Genomic DNA, 27,753 nt, shown 5'->3' on the forward strand with positions numbered 1-27,753 from the left:
TCCCAAGGCCAAAATGTGTGTCTATGGTGAATCCGGCTTCTACCGAAATATGCCTGGATGCTACATTGACGTATTGATACATGAAAAGTCAAGTATGATAGTCAGACACCGAATCCCAGAGGACCCTCGTGTGCCCCTCTCCCATACCACTGGCACCTGCCGCTCTTCACCAGGTGCGGTTCTGGCCATCACAGCAAGGCATTGGTTGCCGAGACACCTGGGCACTCAGGGTGTTTCCTTCTTCCACAGAGATGATAAACAAGTTGCTCCTCCTGGGAGCCTGAACATGTGCTGCCCCTTCCCGGCCCTCGTCACTTACCGGGTCCAGCCAGGATAGTGGTGGTGACAAGAGGCAGGAAGGCAGGGATTTTCCCCTCCCTGACAGCACTTCTGGAACCTTCCTCCCAGCCACCTCTTGTGACGTCACTGGCTGTCCCTGCCTCCCCACCCTGCCCCCACTCCTGCTTCTGGGGCACTTCCTGCTTCTCTTTTCACGGATCCATTCGTTCACGCACTGCACTCCTGCACCTGATTGTGACGTTTTCATGGAGCCACATGAAAATTACGCTGGGCATCTTGCTAGATGCTGGGACCGTGAAGATGTGCAGAACCAGATGAGGTCTGCTCACGGAGCCAGCGGGGAAACCTAGAGTCATGCAAACAGGGAGACCCAATGTATGTTGGTCAAGAGGGTGTTGGTGTTGGGGGGAGGGCTGACCTAGGCAGGGAGGTCGCGAGAGGTTCCTCAAGCTGAGGTCTAAACGCTGGGCGGGTCTCAGCCCCGACCTCACCACTTTCTATCACGCTGCCCTGCTTTACGCGTCGGCTTTGCTCATTGCTGCATTCCAGTGCCTAAAACAGTGCCTGGCAGGGATCGCAGCAGGTGCTCAATAAATAAAGACTTATTACCCAAATATTCTGCTCTGCCAAGAGAGAAGAATAAGGAGGGTTCCGTTGTCTCTGGACCCTTCTGGGTGGTTCCCATCCACGACTGACCAATGTCACTCTGCAGAGCAGTGAGACAGCTGTGGCTGGGAGAGTGAGCATCCGCCGTGAGCCATTCTGCCCCTTCTTTTCTAGACCCCTCACCCCCTTGTTGCGACATGTGGCCGTCTGGCTAAATCCTGACCTGTGGGATGTGGACCTAGGTGGTGGGGGTCACTTTGGGGTTATGCCCTTAATGGAAAGGAGATGGCACCCCAGTTCCCTAGTGGGAGGCTGGGATCTGAAGCAGACACCTTGGACAAGAGGGGAGCTGGACAGTGAGGGAGGCAGAGCAACAAGAGGGAAGGAGCCTGGGTCCCTAATGACTGTGGAGCCACCTGGCTAGTCCTGGACAAATACAGAGTTCCATGCACACTCACACACACACACATTCAAACACACCTTCATATGGACATGCAATCACGTGCACACATGCATGCACACCTGCTCCTACAATCATACCCACTCACATCCTAAGACACACCCTCCTACAGACACAAAATTGCATACAGCCACACACTGAGTCACACACACCCTTTTATAGACACAATTACATATACACACTGTCATACATATGCACTCATACACATACAAACTTCTGTGCAGACACACAATTATATATACACACGCTCACACACACATGCATGACAACCTCACAGTCACGTGCATCCTCATTAGATACATGATTGCATACATGTATGCTCACACACGTGCACTCACATGTCTTCACACAGATACATACTCTCACACACATGCACACACAAGTTTCTCACCACAGAAAAGTCCACTTGGGAAAGACCTGTGCAGAGATATCTCAGCTGAGCCTTGGTGAGGACAGGGGAGATGCTGCAGTGCTTGCCCAGATCTCATTCAGGGATAAAGGGCGTGCTGCCAGCTTCCGGAAATGCTAAGCAGACCTCTGCTGCCAGCCCTTTGGGATCAGCCTCCGCTGAATAGCACCCCAGCGTGTAGGGTTACACTCCCTTCTCAGGGCAGCCCACATCCACGTCATGGCATAAAGTCCCTGCCTGTCACCCCAACTCAGAGCAACTCTGAGAGGCCGTCCCAGCCGCCTCCCTGGGGGCAGGTGACCTTCTCTCTCCCTTGGAAGCCCAGTCCTGCTTCCTCCCCTCCCACCAGTGTCCATCCTGAATGCTCCCTAAATAAACCATTTTGCAAGCTCAGTTTTCCTCTGCTTCGCAATGAGCCCAACATAGTGCAAAAGCAGTAATCGTCTCCCACTCGAATCCCTCCGTTGACCCTGTCTTACCTTTCTCTTACCTGCCCCAGCTAAGGTAGCAGCAGGGACCCTTCTTTCCCCACAAGTCTTGGCCATTAGCAGTGACCATGCTCTCTGAGTGGTGGAGGAGCCCCTCCTCCAAGCAGAGGGACAGAGTTTATTCCAGGCCACTGCACACATTTTAATCGAGAAAAGTCTGACAGTAGAAAACAGGATTGCATGGAGGCAGCAGCTACAGAAAGAAAAGCCCTGATTTGGCAAAATCCGTCTACCCCAACCCCGCTGACCCCGGAAGACTCCCCCTCCCCCAAAGCCAAGGGCAAAACGAACTGAAGCTGAGGGCAACTCTGTGAAAGGACCCAGGTGCCCGCATTGGACATCGGGGAAGGGGTGACTCACCTGGGTGTCCTCCACCCCCCTCGCTGGGCAAGGGGGAGTCGGACCCCGAGCACTTCGGGCTGCTTTCAGGATCTGCTCCACATCCGTCTCTCAGGATGAGAACAGGGGGAAGCTCTCAGTCAACCTCCAACTTTCTCCAATTAACCAACTCACCCACTAACTCAGGTTCTGTCCCCCTTACAAAGCATACAGATGGCCCTGGTTCATATAGAACCCTCGTGGGGTTACTCTGAAATGCACGTGCATCTATCCCACATGGGATGAGCTGTGTGCTTAGTGAGGGTGAGGTGTTTATTCCCAAACCTGTTTACGCCAGTTGTACTCGTTACCCTAACAGCATGATTTAATTAAATATTATACCCACCAATGCAATACAAGGGCAAAAAAATCATTGTTTCTAAGCCCAAAGTACAGGTGATTAAAAAAAGATTGATGAGGGACTTCCCTGGCAGTGCAGTGGTTAAGACTTCCCCTTCCAGTGCGGGAGGTGCGGGTTCGATCCCTGGTCGGGGAGGTAAGATCCCACATGCCTCGCAGCCAAAAAACCAAAACATAAAACAGAAGCAGTATTGTAACAAATTCAATAAAGCCTTTAAAAAACATGGCCCCCATTTTTAAAAAAGTGATTCACAATAGTGATTCACAATTTAAAAAAAAAAAAAGACTGATGAATTAAGCAAGATGGTATATTGCGTCTGGGAAAAAACTGGAAATCTACCCTGTCCAATATGGTAGTGACTACCTGTGTGTATATCTAGATTTAAATTTTTATTAAAGTGAGAACTGTACACTTTAAAAATGGTTAAGAGGATAGATTGACTGTTGTTTTGCTACAGTTAAAAATAAATTAGCTTAAATTTAAACTTCAGTTCCTCAGTCACACAAGCAATAGTTCAAAGGCTCAGTAGCCACACGTGGTTGGTGACCGCCATATTGGACAACCCAGATGCAGGGCATCTCCAACATGCTCTAGACTGGACTGGCAGACCAGTTCTATATCCAGGCTGCTCTTCAAGTATCTTTATGCTCTTACTACACTCTTGTGATTACAAGCTCCATGATAGTCAGGAACATTAAAGATGGGATAGTAATTTGACTATTGAAAAGTTTATAAAGCTTATTCACGTATTCAGTGGGTTGGTTGGTCATGTGAGAAATTTCAACACCTTCCTTCTTTTCTTATACTATCTATTTATTAAAACAAATTTGCTTTTCTTGGTGATAATCTGTATCATCAGAAACTTCAGTTGTAGAGCTCTCAACATTGGCTTCCTCACCACAGTTCCCAAGCTTTTGCTGAAAACCCAAGAATTCTTTTCTTGGCACCCCTTTGTCCTTGTGGGCCCATCCCTAGTATCCCATGATCGCCATGACCTTCAAGATCAAGCGAACAAGAACTTTTTTGGACCTCTGCTTGGGGTTTCAGGCTAGGAAGCATCTAAAGAAGAGACTCCCCCCATCTTGAAGAAATTGAAATCAGAAAATGTAGAGGTTGATTTATGCAAGAGATACCTAAGGATCTCCAATGGGCAGATCCATCTTCAAAGAGAAGGACTTAGGAGCCACACATCAAAAGGGTACAGAAGATCTCTAGGACAAAGGGAAACAAAAAGCCAAATGAATCCCTGCCTTAAATGACTTTTTCCAATGACCAGTCAAATACTGGAATGCTCACACATCCGAAAGTTTCTCTGGGCACCAACCCACCTCCAACCCAGGTCCTGTGTCCTGTGTTGTTTGTGTTGTGCTTCATCTAAGCATCACTCACTGCCTGGGGAGCTGGGGGGAGGATGAATAGAGCAGAAGCAGAGAGGAAAGTCTGTGGCTTGAAGTAAAGGGCTGGGGATTTGAGGTTCAAGAACTGATACCAAAAAAAAAAAAAAAAAAAGAACTGATACCCACCCTCCTATATTTCTGGTGGGAATAAAATAATAGTGCAGCCCGTTTGGAAGACAGTCTGGCGGGTCCTCAAAAGGTTAAACATAGAGGTATTATTTGATCCAGCAATCCCGCTCCTGGGTGTATTCCCAAGAGAAACGAAAACATACGTCCACACAAAAACTTGTACATGAACGTTCACAGCAGCGTGATTCATGATAGCCCCCAAACCAAATATCTGTCAGTGGGTGAAAGGATAAACAGAACATGGTGTATCCATCCAAGGGAAGATTATGCAGCCATTCAGAAGGAATGAAGCTCCTGGGGACTTCCCTGGAGGTCCAGTGGTTAAGACTTCGCCTTCCAGTTCAGGGGGATACCACGATACCTGGTCGTGGAGCTAAGAAGAAAACATCTTGAAAAAAAAAAAGGAATAAGGCTCTGATACATACTGCAACACAGATAAACGTCAAGGACATTTTTGCTGGGTGAAAAAGCCACATGAGTCATATACTCTCTGATTCCACTTATATGGGGAATCTAGAATAGACAAATTCATAGAGCCAGAAAGTAGAATAGATGTTGCCAGGGGCTGGGGGGAGGGAAGAGGGGCAAGTGACTGCTGATGGGTGTGGACCCTCCTTTTTCTTTTTTTTTTTTTTTGCGGTACGCGGGCCCCTCACCGTTGTGGCCTCTCCCGTTGCGGAGCACAGGCTCCGGACGCACAGGCTTAGCGGCCACGGCTCACGGGCCCAGCCGCTCCGTGGCATGTGGGATCCTCCCGGACCGGGGCACGAACCCGCGTCCCCTACATCGGCAGGCGGACTCTCAACCACTGAGCCACCACGGAAGCCCGACCCTCCTTTTAAGGTGATGAAAATGTCTCGGAACCAAATAGAGGTGATGGCTGTACAACACGGTGAATGTACTGAATGTCCCCGAGTTGTCCACGTTCAAATGTGGAGTTTTAAAATTTTTTTAAGTAATAAATAAATAGATTATCCTGACTGTGCAGCATTATTTAACACTCAGGATGTGCTCCATTAGAGCAACTCAAGGTCAGAGAGGCAGAGCCATTTGGCTGAGGTCACACAGCAAGCAAGTGATGGAGGCACAGAAATCCTGCTTAGTTCTGTAACTTTGCTCCACCCCAGCTTTTCACAGAGCAACCCAGCCCTCAGAGAGCCTCTGAGTTGTGGTCCCCAGAACCAAACGGTGCTTAATACAGACTGGCAGCTGCACCACAGCAGGACTGTCTCCTATTTCACTGGTGGGAAAACAGAAAAGTTAAGTAACTTGCCCAGAGGCACACAGCTGGTCAGAGGCAGGGTGCCTGAGAATGCCAGTTCTAGACGCACATCACCTCTCTGATCTTTGGTCTGTCGTGGGTGACACTGAATCCGTTGTGTGTCCCAGCTCTCCTTTTTTCTGCATCCTTCAGATCATTAACTAGAATCTGACCCTGTACTTGCATGTCTCACCTCTCTCTGATTCTAGCCCTGTTGCATCCTATCTTTATTTAAAATGTTGACATTTTGTTCATCATGGTTTTTTTGGCATCGTCTTGTTTTTTTTAAATATTGCATTGAAATGTTATTCATCTTGGTGATTGAGTTTTCTGCTTTTAAAGGACAGGCAGGAGAGGAAAAATTGTTGATGTTTCCCCTTTCCCCCTCTTCTTGCTGAGAATGGGGATGTGATGCCTGGAGCCATGGCAGCTATTTTGTAATCATGAGTCAACAAGCAAGGGGCACAAGAAGCCAGCGGCTTAGGACATTAAGAACCTGAGCTCTTGACAACATTGAGTGGTTGAATCAAAGTCAGCAACCATTTACATGCAGATTTCCTGCGTAGTGAAAAAAATAAAACTCATTTTGTAAACTGCTTTGGTTAGATTTTCTTTTAGATGTAGTCAAATGCTAACTGCTACAATCTTAAAATGATATTTCTGGGCTGACTTTAGAGGTTAACAGTTTATGATGGGCTATATCATCTGTCTAAGTAATTAACCCCAAATTTCTCAAGATAAAACCCACTGCTGATGCTTGTATATTGTTGGTAGGAGTGCATTAGTACAGCTTTGGTGAGAACAGTTTGGCTGTATTTGTCAAAATTTTAGAACATATATCCTTTTTTTCCTTCCCCTGTATTATGTCAACTCAGTATTTTATAGGACTAATCCATTACCTTTTTATATTTAGACTAATTTCTAAAAATGTTATGAAAGTAATACATGTCCATGGTTTTTAAAATTCAAAAGAAACAAATAATCTGATTAAAAATGGGCAGAGGACCTGACAAGACGTGTTTCCAAAGAAGATATCCAAATGGCCAACAGGCATATGAAAAGGTGCTCAACATCACTAATCTTCAGGGAAATGCAAATACAAATCATAATGAGATGTCACCCACTAGACGTCAGTCAGTTAGAATGGCTTCAACAAAAAGACAAGAGATAATAAGTGTTGGTGAGGGTGTGGAGAAAAGGGAACCCTTGTGCACTGCTGGTGGGAATGTAAATTGGTGCAGCCACTGTGGAGAACAGTATGGAGGTTCCTCAAAAAATTAAAAATACAGCTACCCTATGATTGGGCAATCTCACTTCTGGTTATATATCGGAAGGAAATGAAATCACTGTCTTGAAGAGATACCTGTACTCTCATGTTCACTGCAGCACTATTCACAATAGCCAAGACCTGGAAACAACCTCAGTGTCCATCGACAGATGAATGGATAAAGACAATGTGGGGTGTGTGTGTGTGTGTGTATAATGGAATACTACTCAGTCATAAAAAAGAAGGAAATTCTGGCATTCAAGACTATATGGATGGTTCTTAAGGACACTATGCTTAGTGAAATAAATCAGACAGAGAAAGAGAAACACTGTATGATCTCACTTATATATAGAATCAAAACAAAACACAGGGGACTTCCCTGGTGGCACAGCGGTTAAGAATCCGCCTGCCGGTGCAGGGGACACAGGTTGGAGCCCTGGTCCGGGAAGATCCCACGTGCTGCAGAGCAGCTAAGCCCGTGCACCACAACTACTGAGCCTGCACTCTAGAGCCCGCGAGCCACAACTGCTGAAGCCTGCGTGCCTAGAGCCCGTGCTCTGCAACAAGAGAAGCCACCGCAATGGGAAGCCCGTGCACTGCAACGAAGAGTAGTCCCCGCTCGCCAGAACTAGAGAAAGCCCACGTGCAGCAACGAAGACCCAACGCAGCCAAAAATAAAATAAATAAATTTATAAAAAACAAAACATGAGAGGGCAAAGCTGGGGCGAAGTGAGCATAGTATTGACGTATATACACTACCGAATGTAAAATAGTTGGCTGGTGGGAAGCAGCAGCACAGCACAGGGAGATCAGCTTGGTGCTTTGCAATGACCTAGAGGGGTGGAATAGGGAGGGTGGGAGGGAGGCTCAAGAGGGAGGGGATATGGGGACACGTGTATGCATATAGCTGATTCTCTTTGTTGTGCAACAGAAACTAACACGGTATTATGAAGCAATTATACTCCAAAAAAGATGTATTTTAAGAAAATTGCTTTGATTAGAACTTTTCCCCCCTTCAGTGTAGTTATGGCATGCATTTGAAATACAGTTGTGTTTCTTTAAAAAAAAACACAAACAACTAGCACACCATTGTAAAGCAATTATACTCCAATAAGGATGTTAAAAAAAAAAGAAAAAAGAATACAAAAACAAAACCAAACAAAAACAAAACACGGAACTCACAGATACAGGGAACAGATTGGTGGTTGTCAGAGGTGGGGGTGGGGAATGGAGAAATGGGTGAAGGTGGTCAAAAGGTACAAACTTCCAGTTATGAAATCAGCAAGTCCTGGGGATGTAAGTCAGTCACAGTGTGGTGACTTCAGTTAATAACACTCTATTACAGGTTTGAAAGCTGCTAAGAGAGTAGATCTTTTTTTTTCAATATATTTTTTATTGAAGTATAGTTGATTTACAATGTTGTGTTAATTTCTTCTGTACAGCAAAGGAATTCAGTTGTGTATATATATGTATATATATATATATGTATATATACATTCTTTTTTTAAAATATTCTTTTCCATTATGGTTTATCACAGGATATTGAATATAGTTCTCTGTGCTATACAGTAGGACCTTGTTGTTTATCCGGTCTATGTATAAAAGCTTCCATCTGCTAATCCCAACCTCCCACTCCATCCCTCCCCCAACCCCTTCCCCCTTGGCAACCACCAGTCTGTTCTCTGTGTCTGTGATTCTGTTTCTGTTCCGTAGATATGTTCATTTGTGTCATATTTTAGATTCCACATATAAGTGATATCATATGGTATTTGTCTTTCTCCTTCTGACTTACTTCACTTAGTATGATAATCTCTAGGTCCATCCATGTTGCTGCAAATGGCATTATTTCATTCTTTATGGCTGAGTAATATTCCATTGTATACATGTTCCATTGTATACATGTACATCTTCTTTATCCATTCATCTGTCGATGGACATTTAGGTTGTTTTCATGTCTTAGCTATTGTTAATAGTGCTGCTGTGAACATAGGGGTACATGTATCTTTTTCAATTATAGTTCTGTCTGGATATATGCCCAAGAGTGGGATTGCTGGATCATATGGTAGCTCTATTTTTAGTTTTCTGAGGAACCTCCATACTGTTCTCCATAGTGGCTGTACCAACTTACATTCCCACCAACAGTGTAGGAGGGTTCCCTTTTCTCCACACCCTCTCCAGCATTTGTTATTTTTAGACTTTTTAATGATGGCCATTCTGACCAGTGTGAGGTGGTACCTCATTGTAGTTTTGACCTGCATTTCTCTAATAATTAGCGACGTTGAACATCTTTTCATGTGCCTATTGGCCATCTCTATTTCTTGAGAGTAGATCTTAAAAGTTCTCATCACAAGAAAGCAATTGTAACTCTGTATGGTGATGGATGTTAACTAGACTTATTGTGGTGAGCGTTTTGCAGTATATGCAAATATGTAATCATTATGCTGTAAACCTGAAACTAACATGTCAGTTATACCTCGATACAAATAAAATTTGAAAAAACAGCAAAGAAACCTGCCCCCACAAATTTAGGCAGAGGGATGGATTGGATACATAGAGTGGTAGTTCGGAGATTCCTACTGTAGACTCCCCAGGGTGATTCTCATTTTTATTTTTCCAGAGGAAAACTATAACTTTTCTCACAGCTCCCCCTGGTGGGAGCGTCCATCTCACGCACCGGGCCCAGAGGGAACACAGCACAGCATCTGGGGTGTCCACAGCAGGCAGCAGAGATGGAATTCCCTGGTTTTTGAGTTGTACTTTTTAATTAATACCCATTGATAATTCATACCCATTATTTTGTTGTTGTTGTTGCTTATCAGAAAGATCGGAAAGGTTTATAACAAAGCAAAAATGCCCTGTTCCACCTCTGCCTCCTAAAATTCCACAAGTATCCCCCCCCAGGAGCCAACCATTATGGATACCTTGACTGTTTCCTTTGGTAGTAACCTCAGTTTCTGTTATTGTTGTTGTTGTTGTTTTGGCCACGTTGCATGGCTTGTGGGATCTTAGTTCCCCAAGCAGGGACTGGACCCGGGCCCTCAGCAGTGAAAGCACAGAGTCCTAACCACTGGACCGCCAGAGAAGTCCCTAACCTCAGGGGTTTTTTTAATTAATTTTTTATTTTATATTGGAGTATAGTTGATTTACAATGCTGTGTTAGTTTCAGGTGTACAGCAAAGCGATTCAGTTATACATATACATATATCCATTCTTTTTCAGATTCTTTCCCCGTATAGGTTATGACAGAATTTTGAGTACTGTTCCCTGTGCTATTCAGGAGGTCCTTGTTGATTATCTGTTTTATATATAGTAGTGTGTATATGTTAATCCCAAACTCCTAATTTATCCCTCCCCCCCACTTTTCCCCTTTGGTAACCGTAAGTTTGTTTTCTATGTCCCTGAGTCTGTTTCTCTTTTTGTAAATAAGTTCATTTGTATCACTTTTTTTAGATTCCACATATAATTGATATCATATGATATTTGTCTTTCTCTGACTTACTTCACTTAGCATGATCATCTCTAGGTCCATCCATGTTGCTGCAAATGGCATTATTTATTTCTTCTTTATGGCTGAGTAATATTCCATTGTGTATATGTACACATCTTCTCTATCCATTCATCTGTCAATGGACGTTTAAGTTGCTTCCATGTCTTGGCTATTGTAAATAGTGCTGCTATGAACATTGGGGTACATGCATCTTTTCTAACCTCAGTTTTAGACATTATCTTCTCACTTCCTGTTACACCCTTGCTATCTGACGATTTTCGTCCATATCTTTACATAAGTTAATATTCTATTACCTATCCTCATAACAGCATAAAATAAATAAATGAATTGACCACTTCATAAAATGAAAATCTAGGAGAAAACCAGAATCCACCACAACTTTAAGAACTTAAGGAATTTTATTCCATCTGTGTTTTTAAACACGGAGAATGAAAAGTGGATGTTCTGAAACAGTCGTGGTCTGGAAAAAAAACAAACAAACAAACACAGGGGCATCCACCCCAAAACGCAGAGGGAGGCCAGATCCGCCCATGTAAATATCGTCTTCCACAAACCCATTCGCGTAGTTTACGGTATTCCGTATTCTGTTTCCTATTTGTGATTTTCTGCAATTAATGATGAACGTGGCAGAGTTGATATTAGTTGGATGATACCCCCCAAATAATATGGATAACCAGTGTCCTTCGTGAAGATGTGAAGGAGCTGCCCAGTTCCCTGTCCCCCACCCCCGTCAGACTGTCCTGCCAAAATGTTAGGCAGGTCCTTACATCATTTCCTAAAAGTCACTTACGTTCATGCGTGGAGTTCTGACTAGTCAACCCACGTTACCGTTACAACTAGTACACTTGCAATCAAGCTAAGAATGTTAGATTCTTAACTTCATTTTTTAAAAAATATTTATTTATTTAGGTTGTGCCAGGTCTTAGTTGCAGCAAGCGGGCTCTTCAGTTGCGGCTCCAGGGCTCCTTAGCTTCATTTCTGTAAAGTGGGCAGTAAGGGTTCTTGACGGCTTTTGTCATTGAAGTGTTTCTCTTCCTTTATTTTTTTTTTTAAAAAAAACTCCCTTCCTTCTCATTCCTCTCCCCTTTCATTTCCCTCCAATTCTTCAACTTTTTCTCTTTTTTCCCCCTTTCCTTTCCTTCTTCCATTCGCTGGCAGTCAGTATGGAACTTAGGTACAGCCATTCTATTGCCCTACTTCCTGGTTGCCTGGAAGTGGTTAACACAGTTGGCTGAAAACATGGGATTATTTTTTAATGTGTTCTGCGTGTATTCAGCCTGCCCCTTCCCAGGCTGGAGGTCACAGCAGTTTGCTACGGAAATGATTCGCTGTCGCAGAGAAATGTGACAACGGATGGCGAGAAAACCACGAGAAAAATAAAGATCGTCTCACCGCACAGGTGCTTTCCACACGAAATCCACTTTTCGGAAGCCCAGTCATTATGGAAATTGCGCTCTCATGCTTCTCTTTGAAAGGATCAGATACTCGCATTCAGGTCTGCACCAAATCAGTGGCTCTCAAAACCACCTACCAATGCTTAAATGGCCTTTAAAGTTCTAACGGCACCGGTTAATTAACAGTCATTCGTTAAATAAAAACAGTCAATTAGGAAGAATTCCTTCTGGGAGGGGGAAAAAAGTTTTAACAACCACAGAGGGTAAATGCTCTCCAGGAGATCTGGAAAGCTCCCAGGAGGATGTATTTTCGTACCATTCTTAGACTCATCTAGTTTTTAGTGGTCTTGTGGTTTCACTGGCTAATTCTTTTCTTGTAAACATGTGGTTAACCTTTTTTTTTTTTGGTGGTTCGATTTTTATTTCATATTTGAGCAGAAAATATCCTTTCATTTTATTATGCCTCTGGGAGTTTTTGACCAAAAAAAAAAAAAAATTGATTGGAAACGTAATACTTGCACTTGGTAAATACACGCAAAGGCAGACAGACAGACAGATAGCCTCAACAGGGTGAAAGGAGGACACAGTGAAGAGCTAAGCCTCCCTCCTCCTGTTATGTGTATTCTTAGTTTATATTTATTGTTTTTCCAGGAATATTCTCTACATATACAAGCACGCTGCAAAAGAACATGGAAGAGATATAGGAGAGCTTAGAGGTCAGCCACATGGGTGTCAGAGCCAGACCACCTGGGTTCACATCCCAGCTCTGCAGCTTATTACCTGGCTCTGTGAGTTTGACTGAACCCTTGTGTACCCCCCAAAGTGGTAGGCAGCCTCTAAAATGCCCCCCCCCCGACGGCCCCCAATGATCCCCACTTCCTCGTATCAACATCCTTATGTAATCCTCTCCCCCAAGTGTGGGCTGGACCTCCTGATCCCCTTCTAACAATTATATCAGAACTGATGAGATGTCATCACTGCTGAGCTTAGGTTATAAAAAGACAGTGGCTTCTGTCTCAGGTGTACGGGGGGAGACCAGCTGCCAGGTCCCCACCGTCATGTCAGAAGGACACGCAAGCAACTTCTTAAACAGCCTGTGAGGTGAAGAACGGAAGTCTCCAGGCAATAGCCCGAGAGGAGCTGAGGCCTGCCTTAACCACATGAGTGAGCTTAGAGCTCTTCCCCGTGGGGTGTTCTATTTGATGGGTGTCAAGGTTCAGTGTTTCAAGATGAATAAGTTCTAGAGACCTGCTGAATAAATTCTACAGATTGTGTCTGCAGTTAACATTTCTGTGTTGTACGCTTGAAATTTTGTTAAGAGGGTATGTCTCATATTAAGTGTTTTTACCACAATTTTAGAAAGAAAGAGAGAGAGAGAGAAAGAAAGGAAGGAAGGAAGGAAGGAAGGAAAGAAAAGAAGGGAGGGAGGGAGGGAGAAGAGAGAGAGAGAGAGAAAGAATCTTCCCCAGTTGAGCCTTCAGATGAGACCACAGCCCCAGCCAACAGCTTGCCCACAACCTCATGGGAGACCTTGAGCTAGAACCACCCAGTGAAGCTGCACCCAGATTCCTGACCCACAGCCGCTCTCTGTGACCATGAATGTTTGTTGTTTTAAGCTGCTAAATTTGGGGACAGTTGTTTACACAGCAAGAGATAACACATATGTAAAATGGGACTAATAATACAAGAGTTCTTGTGAAGACGAAATGAGTTAATATTGACAAAGGATGGGGAATTACCGGGCACAGAGTAAGCACTGAATAAACATATTTACTTAAAAAGGCAGTATTTACATGGGTAAGTTTATCCCCTTTTGAAACAAATATCCCCCTTTAAAAATGCTGTCAACAGTGTTCAATGTTCTGTGCTTATTTACTATTTTGTTGTTTAATATGTGGATCATAGCCGTTCTCCTACACCCGCCCACATAGCTTCATCGCATTCTTTTTCACTGCTGTATGATAGTCCATTGCTTAGCTGAATGCTACTTCATTCAATCAATCCTTTATTGTTGGCTGTTTAGGATGATTCCAGGTTTCTGTCATTCTTTTTGTCTCAGTGCCCCATCTTAAAATGTAATGTCCATCCGTGTTGCTGCAAATGGCATTATTTCATTCTCTTTATGGCTGAGTAATATTCCATTGTATATATGTACCACATCATCTTTATCCATTCCTCTGTCAATGCACATTTACGTTGCTTCCATGTCTTGTCTGTTGTAAACAGTGCTTCAGTGAACATTGGGGTGCGTGTATCCTTTTGAACCAACAAGGACCTACCGTATACCACAGGGAACTCTGCTCGATATTGTATCACAACCTAGATGGGAAAAGAATTTGAAAAAAGATAGATACGTGTATACGTATCACTGAATCGCTTTGCTGTACACCTGAAATTAACACAACATTGTTAAGCAACTGTACTCCAATATAAAATAAAAAGTTATTTCCTGAAAAAAAAATGTGGTATTTTCAGTCATGGACAGTTCCAAGTGGAAGAAACCCATCTTTGGAATCATTCGATGCTGAAGTTTCAAACTGAGGTTCTGGGAGGCCAAGTGCTCCATGGCGCCCCCTGCCTTGATCAAAACTGCTCCCCTTTTGCCTGTCCGACCCCAAACTCAGACACCTAATCCCGTGCTCGCTGCACATCTCACAAGCCTTCTGTGGGAGCACATCTGCAGCTTCATCATGAGATGATTTGAGGCAAAGAAATTCATTTCACAGCCAACTCCTTGGAAATACACCAGGACAATTCTTTTTTTTTCCTTTTTTTTAAATTTTATTTTTGTGTTGACACATAGTTGATTGACAAGGTCGTGTTCGTTTCAGGTGTACAGCAAAGTGATTCAATTATACATACATATATATCTCTTTTTTTTTCAGATTCTTTTCCCTTATAGGTCATTACAAAATACTGAGTAGAGTTCCCTGTGCTATATAGTAGGTCCTTGTTGGTTATCTGTTTTATATATAGTAATGTATATATGTTAATCTCTAACTCCTAATTCCTCCCTTCCCCCACCAGGACAATTCCTAATAGTAAACTGCATTTCCCAAGGTGAGGGGTGTTAGCAGGGGGAAATAGGTCACTCGGTTTAATAGGTTTGGGAAATGCAGTTAGAATTAACATTTTTTACTAATGGCTTTTTTTTTTTTTTTTTCTGATACTAGTAACATCTCTTGGGCACCTTCAGTATCCCTGGCACGTTACAGAGCACATCCCAGTGAATCCCCACGAGGTAGGTCTTCATCGGAAACCTTTTTTTTTTTTTTTTTTTTTTTTTAACAGAAGAGGAAACTAGGGTTAGAGGAAACTCTAACCCTAGTTACTGATATATACAGAAGAGGAAACTAGAGTTAGAGGATTACGTGACTTGCCCTTGAGTATGCAGCTAGCATCCAGAACTCAAGTCTGAATGGTTCCAAAGGCTGGGGTCATAACTCAGATTGCAGGACTTCTCAGTGCCTTTAATGAGCTGCTGGGCACTGGCATCGTTTGATCTTGGAGCCCTTTCTTCACAGTGTGTCTGACAACAGTAAGTAAGACTGTCTGTCAGCACAGGGTAGCAGGGACTCCATATCAACCTGTCTGCAACCAAACCTACACCTACAACAGCTGGAGTGACCAACCATCTGGTTTGCTCAGGGCTGAGGTGGTCCCTGCGACATGGAACTTTCAGGTTTAAAAAAATTTTTTTTAATTATTATTCAGGTATAATTCGCATAACATGAAGTTCATCATAGTATATTGTACAATTCAGTGATTTTTAGCATATTTAAAGCATGGTGCAACCATCCCTACTGTTTAATTCCAGAACATTTCCACTGCCCCCAGTGGAAACCCATACCCTCGTATCCATTTAGCAGCCCCTCAGTTCCTCCCTCCCCAGCCCCTGGTAACCACTCACCCACTTTCTGTTCTGTAGATTTGCCTCTACTGGACATTTCACCCAAATGGAATCATACAGTATGTGTTCCTTTGTGACCGTTTCACTACACTTGGCATCATGTTTTCAGGGTTCATCTGCATGGTAGCAAGTGTCAGTGCCTCACTCCTTTTTATGGCTGAATAGTATTCCATTGTGTAAATATACCACATTTTGTTTATCCATTCATCTGTTGATAGACATCTGAGTCCTTTCCACTTTTTGGCTATTAGATATGAGTAATGCTGCTGTATGTGCATGGACAAGTTTTCGTATGGACGAATGTTTCCAATCCCTTTGGATATATACCTAGTAGAATTGTGGGGTCATGTGGTAACTCTGTCTAACTTCTTGAGGAACTGGAGTTTCAGGGTTTTTTCCTTCTCCTTTTCTTTTTTTCTTTTTTGGCCACACCTCACAGCTTGCAGGATCTTAGTTCCCCAACCAGGGATCAAACCTGGGCCCCAGGCAGTGAAAGCACTGAGTCCTAACCGCCGGACTGTCAGGGAATTCCCCTGGAATTTCAGTTTTAATAGCAGGAAAGTTCTAGAGAAATCAGGACAAGTTGGCCACACCTTATAAATGATTTCTCCTTGATGTCACTTGCCCCAGGGCTTTAGGTAAGAGGGCAAAGCATTCAAGATACTGCCTTGGGTACACCCCCGTTCCTTCCACTGTTACCCAACTTTTCTGGTTCTGTGCTTCCTGTACTGCAGACTCTGCCATTTTCCCTCCAAACTGTGCCCTACATCGTCTTCCAAAGATTGCTGTGTGTTTATGCAAGCAAAGCCTTCTCTCAGGAAGGGACAGAAAGCAGAGTCCACTAGGGGGAAATGTCAGCCTTTCCTCCATCCACTTGGAAGCCCTGGGTGTCCTGTGTCAGCAGGGACCCGGCACTTTTTGATAAGGGATGACTTGGGCCAGAATAAGAATACAGGGGGAGCTAAGAGTGACAGAATAGAGGGCAGGTAAGTCCTGAACTGAAATTCCCTGCTGGAAATTCACACCTGTTTTCCTTCTGCCCTAACATAATATAGAACCACTGTTTGAGTGGGAAATTGTGGGATTACAATAAAAACCTAAAGAGGAATCTCAGAGCAACCCTTCCATATCTTTTCTGGATTATAATCAGAGGCTTAAACCCCTTCATACAAACACAGAATAGCGTTCTTTTCATCTACATTTTGCCAATGGAAGCGTTTCTGCGAGGTTTCTGCCCACCTAGCCTTAAGAGATTTGGGGCAACAAAAGAATAAAAGGCAGGGTCTTGAAGAGATATTTGTACACCCTTGCTCATAGCAGCATGAGTCACAGCAGTCAAGGTGGAAGCAGCCCAAGTGTTTGTTAATGGATGAACGGATGAAATGTGGTCCATCCACACAATGGAACATTATTCAGCCTTAAAAAGGAAGGAGATTCTGACACACGCTACAACATGGATGAACCATGAGGACATGATGCTAGAAGCCAGACACAGAAGGACAAATACTGTCTGATTCCACTCATAGGAGGGCCCTAGAGGAGTCAGATCCACAGAGGCAGAAAGTAGATGGTGTGTTCCAGGGGTTGGGGGAGGGGCTGGGGAGTCAGTGTTTCATGGGGACAGAGTTTCAGTTTTCAGGATAGAGTTCTGGAGATGCGTGATGGTAGCACAAAAATGTGAATGTACTTAATACCACTGAACTGTACACTCACAAGTTTAAATGGTAACTTTTATGTTATGTATATTTTATCTCAAAGTTTTAAAAAATTTTAAAGTTAGATTTGGACAAGAAATTTTTACCTGCAGGCTTGGCATTCCACCATCCATTTATTCGACAGTGATTTACTGAGGAACAGCTGTGTTCCAAGCCCAGTTCTAGACCAAGGTTTCTCAGCCTTGGGGCTGCTGCCTTTGGGGCCACATCATTGTCTGTGGTGGGGCCATCCTGTGCCCTGGAGGGATGCAGCATGCCCCGCTTCTACCCGCCAGACGCCAGTGGCTCCCCCTGCCCCAGCTGTGACATCAAAAGTGTCTTCAGACATTGCCCAGTGTCTCACAGGGGGCAGAATCATCCCAGGGGAGATCCCCCCTGGGTTAGGGGATTCCACGGACCCCCAGAAGACACTGCATTCCATAATCATCTGACCTGCGGAGGCCCTAGGATGCTACACACATTTGAAACACACAGAGTGACTGGGGAGGGAGAGAGGAGGTCATTCACAGATGCTGGGGGTGGGAGGCACCCTGGTTTACACGGCTTAACACATTCATTCTGGTGCGCGGTGCGAACTGGGGCGTCAATCTTTCCCCAAAGGCTTAATGCTGGGTTTCTTAGTCTAGGCACCGTTGGCATTTGGGCCCAGATAAATTGTCTGTGGTGGGGCCATCCTGTGCACTGCGGGGTGTTGAGGAGCATCCCTGGTCTCTACTGACTAGATGCCAGCAGCACCCCCTAGTCGTGACTGCCGGAAACATCCCCAGACATTGTGGGGCAGGGTCACTCTTGGTTAGGAAAAAAACCTCTGCTTTTTAAGACTCTCCTGTGGTCCAGTGGCTAAGACTCCGGGCTCCCTATGCAGGGGGCCCGGGTTCAATCGCTAGTCAGGGAACTAGATCCTGCACGCATGCCTCAACTAGGAGTCCAAATGCTGAAAATAAGAGCCCTCATGCCACAACTAAAGATCCAGCATGCCACAACGAAGATCCCACATGCTGCAACTAAGACCCAGTACAGCCAAATAAATAAATACTTTCTTAAAAAATCAGTGAAACCAAGAATTGGTTCATTGAGAAAAACAAACAACAGCAACAAAAACCCCTCTGCTTTAGATGATAGAGATGAGAGTAGACAGAAGAGGTCCCTGCCCTGCTGGAATTTACTGAGACTGGAGGACAGGGCTGGAAACTGCAATTTCAACTGGGGCACCAGGACAGAAGGGTTCTGGAATTCCACAGGGAGGCGCCAGCCCAATGAGCAGGTTTTCAGAGGAAATAACTGAGAAAGAGGTTCCCAGCTCTAAAGGCTGTTCACCTATTCAGAGGGTACAGAAGGGTGAGAGTGGACATCGTAAGAGAAATTTTTTTTTTATTAAAAAAAAATTTTATTTTATATTGAAGTCTAGTTGATTAACAATGTTGTGTTAGTTTCAAGTGTACAGCAGAGTGATTCAGTGATACATGTACATGTATCTATTCTTTTTCAAATTCTTTTCCCATTTAGCTTATTACAGAATATTGAGCAGAGTTCCCTGTGCTATACAGTAGGTCCTTGTTGCTTATCTATTTTAAATATAGCAGCGTGTACACATATCAATCCCAAACTCCCAATCTATCCCTCCCTCCCATCCTTCCCCGCCTAGTAACCATAAATTCGTTCTCTAAGTCTGTGAATCTGTTTCTGGTTTTTTTTTGTTTTTTTTTTTTTTTAGTATTTACTTATTTATTTTGGCTGCACTGGGTCTTAGTTGGGGTACTCGGGATCTTCATTGTGGCATGCTGGATCTTTAGTTGTGGCATGAGGGCTCTTAGTTGCAGCATTTGGACTCCTAGTTGTGGCATGCATGTGGGATCTAGTTCCCTGACCAAGGATCGAACCAGAGCCCCCTGCACTGGGAGCACGGAGTCTTACCCACTGGACCACCAGGGAAGTCCCTCTGTTTTGTTAATAGGTTCATTTGTATCATGTTTTTTTAGATTCCACATATAAGTGATATCATATGATATTTGTCTTTCTCTGTCTGACTTGCTTCGCTTAGTATGATCATCTCCAGGTCCATCCATGTTGCTGCAAATGGCACTATTTAACTTCTTAAAGGGATGTCTTGGCAGACTACGTCCGGGGTGCTGAGGGCTGGGTGAGCAGAGGGGTCTGGTTGCCCCTCCCTCCGATCCTGGGGAGGGGGACTTGAAGGGCGTGTCTTGGCTCCAAATAGACTCCCTGGGAGCAGGGAGCGGGTGATGCTCCCATTCCAGGGAGGCATGCTGGACCGGTATCCACTTCCTGCCGGAAGCTGCAGGATGAGAGAAGGGCTGGTTGTCTGTTTTCATAGCTGAGCCAAGGCAACTCGATGCTAAATCAGGATGGGCTTGCAAACAGCGGGTTCGTTTGGGAAGAGGTGTTGTGTGTTTCTCGGGAACTAGATGTGCTCAGAGAGCCGGCGTGGGGGCATCTGAGATCTTGTCCTGGAGCCTGTTCTGGTGTCCCTTCGCAGAGGATAAGCAGGCCATGGGGCCTGAATTCCTAGGGACCAGGGAGAGTGGAAGTGGCGGTCAGTGTAGTAGGTTTGGCCGGGTAAAAGGAATGGCAGGTGGCAGCCAGCCCACCCACCAAGATGGGGCAGGGGTGGTGGCTTGTATCCAGGACAGCTTCACGAGGTCCCCTACGCTTGCTTTATTGCTGTGCTGTTGCCGTCTTGAAGTTCATAATAACTTTCGAACAGGGATCCTTCTCCACTACAGATGGACAGGGCAGGTGCAGCTCAGTATTTTATCTCCAAAGACTTTAGACTCCTCCCAGGAGCTCATAAGCAAGAAGGGAAATGTGCAGTCGTGTTTGACATCAGTGCAAATCAGGCCATTGGATGAGAGAGCCTTGATGTCACAGGCTGCTGCTAAATTTCTGAGGAGGTTCCCCTTAACCAAATGGCTACGGGTTACTGGATTTTCTTAAAAACTGACCAGGCAGGGTCTCCACCTTGTCTTGTCTTTCTATGAAGGACGACTGTCACTTGACCAGCTGAAAGCTGCCGCTTTACCAACATCAAACTGGAATGACTCTATGCAGTCAGTTTTGCGCTAAGGCAATAAATGCGTTCCTAAAAATCACCACCCTGGGCAAAATTACAGGATAAAAACACACAGGGCTGGCTTGTGGGTAAAATGGAGTTAGGGTGACAATACTCAAAAGCTTCATCAGTGAGTTACACACCTGAGTTACAACTAAAAGGAACCTAATTCATATGGTAGCAGAGTCTTTTAATAACAACTTCATTGAGATATAATTCACACACCATGACATTCATCCTTTTAAAGTGTGTAATTCCGTGGTTTTCAGAACATACAAAGACTTGTGCAACTATCAATATTTTCATCACCTCCCAAAGAAGTTCCGTACACCTTAGCAGCGCCTCCCCATTTCCCCTCCTCCAGCCCCCGAGGACCACTAATCTACTTTCTGTCTCTATGGATTTGCCTCTTCTGGGCATTTCCCATAGACTGTATCACACAATATGTGCCCTTTTGTGACTGTCACCTTTCATTCACTTAGCATCATGTGCTGAGGGTTCATCCATGTTGTAGTGGATATCAGTACATCATTCCATTGTATTGCCTAATAAAATTCTATCGTATGGGGGCTTCCCTGGTGGCGCAGTGGTTGAGAGTCCGCCTGCCGATGCAGGGGACACGGGTTCGTGCCTCAGTCCGGGAGGATGCCACACGCCGCGGAGTGGCTGGGCCCGTGAGCCATGGCCGCTGAGCCTGCGTGTCCAGAGCCTGTGCTCCGCAACGGGAGAGGCCACAACAGTGAGAGGCCCGCGTACAGCAAAAAAAAAAAAAAAATTCTATCATATGGATTTACCTTATTTTACTTATCCATCTATCTGTTGGTGGCTATTTGGATTGTTTCTACTTTGGGCTATTATGAATAATGCCACCATGAAAATTTGTGTACAAATTTTTGTGTGGATATATGTCTTCATTTCTCTTGGGTATATATACTTAGGGGTGAAATTGCTGGGTCATATAGCCATTCTATGTTTAACTTCTTGAGGAACTGCCATATTGTTTTCTAAAGTGGCTGTACCATTTTACATTTCTCCCAGCAGCGTATGAGGGCTCTGGTTTCTCCACATCCTTGCCAATACTTGTTATTACCTGTTTGGGGTTTTTGGGTTTTTTTTAATTATAGTCATCTTAGTAGCTGTGAAGCAGTATCTCATTGTGGTTTTGATTTGTATTTCCCTGAGAACTAATGATTTTGAGCATCTTTTCATGTGCTTATTGGCTGTGTGTATATCTTCTTTGGAGAAATGTCAATTCAAATATTTTCCCATTTTTAAATTGCTTTTGGTATCATATTGAAGAAGCCATTGCCAAACCAAGGTTATGGAGATCTACTCCTATATTTTCTTCCAAGAGTTGTATAGTTTAAGTTCTTACACCTAGGTCTGTGATCTATTTTAAGTTAATTTTGTGTATGGTGTGAAGTAGGGGTCCAACTTCATCCTTTTGCATGTGGCCATCCAGTTGTCCCAGTGCCACCTGTTGAAGAGACTATTGATAATCTTGGCACTCTTGTCCAAAACAATCAATTGATTGTAAAACTGTACGTTTATTTCTGGACTCTCAGTACTGTTCCATTTATCTGTGTGTTTAGCCTTATGCCAATATCACACTGTAGCTTTGTAGTAAGTTTTAAAATCTGGGAGTGTGAGTCTTCCAATTTTGTTCTTTTTCAAGATTGTTTGGGTTATTCTGGGTTCCTTGCGTTGCTTTATGAAGTTTGGGATCAGCTTGTAAATTTCAACAACTACAACAAAAACCCAGCTGGATTCTGATAGAGGTTACATTTAGTCTCTAGGTCAGTTTGGAGAATATTACCATTTTAACAACATTAAATCTTCTTAACCATGAACATGGGATATCCTTTGATTTACTTGGGACTTCTTTAATTTCTTTCAATGCTGTTGGTTTTCTTTTTTTGTTTGTTTTAGTTTTGGTTTTTGTTTGTTTTTTAGTTTTCATTGTACAAGTCTTGGCTTCTTTCATTAAATTCATTCCTAAGTCTTTGGTTCTCTTTGGTGTTATTGTAAATCGAATTCTTTTCTTGATTTCATTGTCAGATTGTTCATTGCTAGTGTATAGGGAAACAATTGAGTTTTGTATATTGAACTTGTACGCTGCAACCTTGCTGAATTCACTTATTAGTCTTAATAGCTTTTTAATGGGTTCCTTAGGATTTCTACATACAATATCATGTCATCTGCAAATAGAGATAGTTTTCCTGCTTCCTTTCTAATCTGGGTGCCTTTTATTTATTTTTCTTGCCTAATTACTCTGGCTAGCCCATCCAGGACAATGTCGAATAGAAGTGTCGAGAGCAGATATCCTTGTCTTTTTCCTGATCTTAGGGGGAAAACATTTGGCTTTTCACCATTAAGTATCATTATTGATACTTAATGGTGGCATTTTTTGTAGATGTCTTTTATCAGCTTGAGGTTCTCCTCTATTCCTAGTTGGTTGTGAAAGAGTGTTGGATTTTGTAAAATGCTTTTTTCTGCATCTGTTGGGATGATCATATCATTTTTGTCCTTTATTCTACTAAAACAATTATTACTTTTTTAATATTGAACCAACCAACCTTGCATTCTTGGGACAAATTCCACTTGATCGTGGTGTATAAATCTTTTTATATGCTGCTGGATTTGGTTTGCCAGTATTTTGTTGAGGATTTTTGCATCTATGTTCATAAGAAATCTTGGTTATTAGTTTTCTTTTCTTGTGATGTCTTTGTCTGGTTTTGGTATCAGGATAATTCTGGCCTCGGAGAGTGTTAGAATGGCCTCATCGAGTATTCCCTCCTCTTCTAATTTTAAGAATAGTTTGTGGGGACTTCCCTGGTGGCACAGTGTGACGACTCCGCGCTCCCAGTGCAGGGGGCCCAGGTTCCATCCCTGGTCAGGGAACTAGATCCCACATGCATGCCACAACTAAGGAGCCAGTGAGCCACAACTAAGGGGCCTGCGAGCTGCAACTAAAGAGCCCATGTGCCACAACTAAGACCCAGTGCAACCAAATAAATAAATAAATAAATAATTTTTAAAAATTAGTTTGTGAAGGATAAGTGTTAAATCTTCTTCAAACACTTGGTAGAATTCATCCATGAAGCCATGTAGTCCTGGGCTTTTCTTTGTGGGAAGTTTTTTGATTACTAATTCAATTTCTTTACTTGTTAAAAATCCATTCAGTTGTCTATTTCTTCTTGAATCAGTTTTGGTAATTTGCATCTTTCTAAGAATTTCTCCCATTACATCTAGGATATCTAATTTGTTGGCATATAATTGTTTATAGTATTATTTTATCATTTTTATATTTCTGTAATGTTGGTTGTAATGTCCCCTCTTTGTTTCCTGATTTTAGTAATTTGAATCTTCTCTCTTTTTATCTTGGTCAGCCTAGTTAAAGTTTTATCAACCTATTTGATCTTTTCAGAGGAGTAACTTGTGGTTTTATTAATTCTCTCTATTGATTTTCTAGTCTCTATCTTATTTACTCCTACCCTAATCCTTATTATTTCCCTCCTTTTGCTAGCTTCAGTTTTAGTTTACTCTTATTTTCCAGTTTCTTAGGGTGTATAGCTAGATTACTGATTTGAAATCTTTCCCTCTCTCTTTTTTTCTTTAACATAGATGATTATAGCTATCAAGTTTCCTCTACTTTAGTTGCATCTCATAAACTTTGGTGTGTTGTGTTTCATTTTCGGTCATCTCAGAGTATTTTCTAACTTCCCTCATGATTTCCTCTTTGAGATAGCAGAGTTTTATACCTGTTCAGTGGGGAAGAAATACAGAAATAATACTGCAAATACGGCATCACGTTGGGACAAATTTGCGTTCTCAAAACAAGAGTTATAGCAGAATGAACCATACAAGAAGGCTCCAAGGTACCTCCTGTCCCACTCTGAAACTTTTCCCCTCACCTCCCCACATCCAGTCCATCAGAATGCTCTCCAAAACGTACCTCTAATCCACCCATTCATCTCCACCTCTGCTACCAGGTCCCTAATTGAGGCCACCATACCTTTCAGTCCAGAACTGTAACAGACTCCCAAGTTCTCTGTCTTTCTTGCCTCCTGCGATCTATCCCCCATGCAGTGAGCTTTTAAAATCACAAATTGGAGTACATCTGCCCCCTACTTAAAACCGTCCAATGGCTTCCCAGTCTGATGAGGACCATTTCCTATGGCCTATGGGACCTCAAATAAAATGACCCCCTCCATCCTCTGACTCACCACCCCCCACCCACTCACCCCTCCACATTCACTCTGTTCCAGCCACGCCTAAGGACCTGCTTTTTGTTTCTTCCACATGAGTTTCCACCCCAGGGATTTTGAATGCCTGAAATGTTCCTTTCCTCTTCCTCATTATTCTGACCTTGGCCCAAAGGTCACCCCCTCAGAGAGGCCTAGGGTGACCAAATCTTCCCACTTTGTCGGAGAATCTTCCAGATTTAGCACTGAAAGTCCCACGCCCTGGGAAACCCCGTAATCAAACCATCTGGGTTGGCCACACTTCAGAGGCCATCCCTGGCTGTTCCTTGCAAAATAAGCCCCACCTACTCACCCCCAAGTTACTACCCTGTTACGTTTCCTATAAGTGTGGGACTTGTGTCCCTAGAAGAACAGTGCCTGGCAAATAGTAGGCACTCAATAAATATTTTTAACTAAATTAATCACTGAAGCTCAGAAACTGATTCCTGCAGTCTCAAGTTTTAGATTCCATCCCATGAAACTCTGCAAGAAGCAACCCATTAGCACGTGGCAAAATCCATTTAGCAAGTCACCATCAGCATTTTCATTAAAACAAAACGGAATAGAAAAAAATCAGCATTACCTAAAGTATCACGTCATGAAAATGTTTTCGTCATATATGTGTTTGTGTGAACTGGGGCTCTGAGTAAAATATACTTCCTGCTGTGCCTTGTGGTCAAAAATGTTTGAAAACTACCCACCTAGTGGTCAAGAGTGTGGGATTGGGCACCAGACCACTGGGGTTCGAAGCCCTTACAAGTTGTTTGATACAAATTCACTCGTTTTTTTCCCGGCCTCTGTTCTCTGATCCGTAAAACAGGGATAATGCATACGCTTTTTTTCAGGATGTGATTGTGAGATTTAACTAAGTTAGCATATGAAAAATGCTTAGATCACTTTCTGGCATATAAGGACAATTTAGTCAATTCTGACTAATATGATTACTTGTTGAATGAATAAGGCTGAAATCTAATCTTCCCTAAAGTTACCCTGCCTGCCTTTTCTCAGAACAAGTTTTTTCTCCTTGTGTTCCAGCCCCTTCTCCCAAATAACTATATATGTTTACTTTATTATTCTGTTTATTGTCAATCTCCCCCTACCCAAAAAAAGCCAAAAAAACCCAAAAAACTCTGAGAGGGTCCCTTGTTTGTCCCATTCAAAAGTTGAACCTACTACCTGGGGGTAGGGAGGAGGGGAAAATGTTGGCAAACATTTTCTGTGAAGTAGCAGATAGTAAATATTTTAGACTTTGCTTATGTCATCCCATCTTTGTGCAAATGCTCAAGTCTCTATTACCCAACTCTGTCTCTGTGGGACAAGTTTCCGTGTCCCTTAAAGGAATGGGGGAAGCTGTGTTCCAAAAAATCTTTAATTACAAGCACAGGCAGGCAGAATTTGGCCCGCGGGCCATAGTCTGTCAGTCCTTAAAGGAGCTGAAAATACTGGATTCAGTAAAATAAAAGACTTTCATATAGTTTCCACGTGCCACGAAAGAGTCTTCTTTCGATTTTTTTTTTTAACCACTTAAAACATATTTTAAAATTCTCAGCTTGTGGGCCATGAAAATAAGGCAGTGGGCCGCATCTGGCCCGCGGGTCGGAATTTGCTGACCCCGGACCTAGACTGTGCCAGAACGCCCGACAATAAGCGAAGGTCCCCGGGTCCCCAAAACTCGGCCTTCCGGGAGCGGCGCAACCAACACTGGGCTCGCGCGCGCCTCCCGCCTACCAACCCTCCCAAGCGGCGCCCGCCTCCCTCCAAGCCCCGCCCTCCTTCGGGGCGATTGGTCGAGCCTCTCCCTCTTCCTCGCCGGGGAACGCCCCCGGTGACAGGCACTGCGGACAGCCAGTGGAGAGCTGCAGGGTCTTGCACCCCGCCCTCATCGCGCCCGTTGGAGGCGGGCCGTTGAGGGGGTGGGGCGTGGAGCCTGGTAACCGTTGCCGATAACAACGCCCCGCCCCGTCACGGCAGGCGGGCAGGCGGCGAGAGGCGGGCGGGCGCCGGGAGCGGGAGGAGGAGCGGCAGCCGCCGCCACCGCCGCCGCCATAGAGACTGTAGCCGTGGAGACTGTTACTTACCAACGGGGACCAACACGCAGCAGCCGCCACCGCCGCCGCGGGAGCCGTTGCCCGAACTCCCGGCCGGAACTCCAGGTGACCGATGCGACCGCCCCGGGCCCTGCCCGGCCGGGGAGTATGGGGGGCGGCGGGTATCCCGGTCGGGGAGCGGGCAGCGCAGTCCCTGCCGTTCACCCCAAACGTACGGGATGGCGCGCCCGCGGGACCTCCCTCCGCACCCCGAGTCCCGACAGCGCGGCTGAGTTTGGAGTGACCGTGGTCCCCTTCTTCCTTTTAACCAAACTCGGGGAGCGGTGAGGACCCATCGGCTCACTTTTTACAAAACTTCCTGAGTTGGGGGCTCCAGGGGAACCGTCTTTCACTCTTACCCTCAAAATCCCCGGGTTGGGGGTGCCCCAGGAACCCCTCTCAAGCTTTTTACCCAAACTCTCTGAATGTGGGGCTCCTGGGGAACCTCTTCTCACTTTCGTTCCCCAAATCCTTAAGCTGGGGGTGCCCGAGGACCCCTCTCTCACTCTTCCCCTCAAACTCCCTGAATTGGGGGGCGCCTTAGCAGCGCGTTTCGAACTCTGACATTTAAACTCCCTGAATTGAAGGCGCCTGGGGGCTCCTCCTGTTTGCTCCCCAAATCTCTGAAATTCGGGCGCCCCTCGGACCTTTCTCTCACCCTTAAACTAAAATTCCTGAATTGAGAGGGCCTAAAAGATTCGTTCTCACCTTTACCCTCAATGTCCTGAATTTGGGGTGTCCCGGGGATCATCGTTTTGACCCCGTTCCC

The 27,753-nt window shown here is 44.3% G+C and overlaps 2 protein-coding genes across 3 annotated transcripts in view; one reads left to right on the forward strand and one right to left on the reverse strand.

The window, feature by feature from the left end:
- The window catches only part of ACSBG2 (acyl-CoA synthetase bubblegum family member 2), a 69,825-nt gene that overhangs the window by 41,282 nt on the left and 790 nt on the right, over positions 1-27,753 (reverse strand). The gene's annotated exons all lie outside the window — the stretch shown is intronic.
- Positions 26,852-27,753, forward strand: part of RFX2 (regulatory factor X2) — a 99,804-nt gene continuing 98,902 nt past the window's right edge. For both annotated transcript variants that reach the window (XM_067734049.1, XM_067734047.1), the window contains exon 1: positions 26,852-27,050. The gene's annotated coding sequence lies outside the window, so the exon portion shown is untranslated. The remainder of the gene's footprint in view (positions 27,051-27,753) is intronic.

This window comes from Pseudorca crassidens, chromosome 3 (genome assembly GCF_039906515.1).
Source record: "Pseudorca crassidens isolate mPseCra1 chromosome 3, mPseCra1.hap1, whole genome shotgun sequence".
NCBI classification, from domain to species: domain Eukaryota; kingdom Metazoa; phylum Chordata; class Mammalia; order Artiodactyla; family Delphinidae; genus Pseudorca; species Pseudorca crassidens.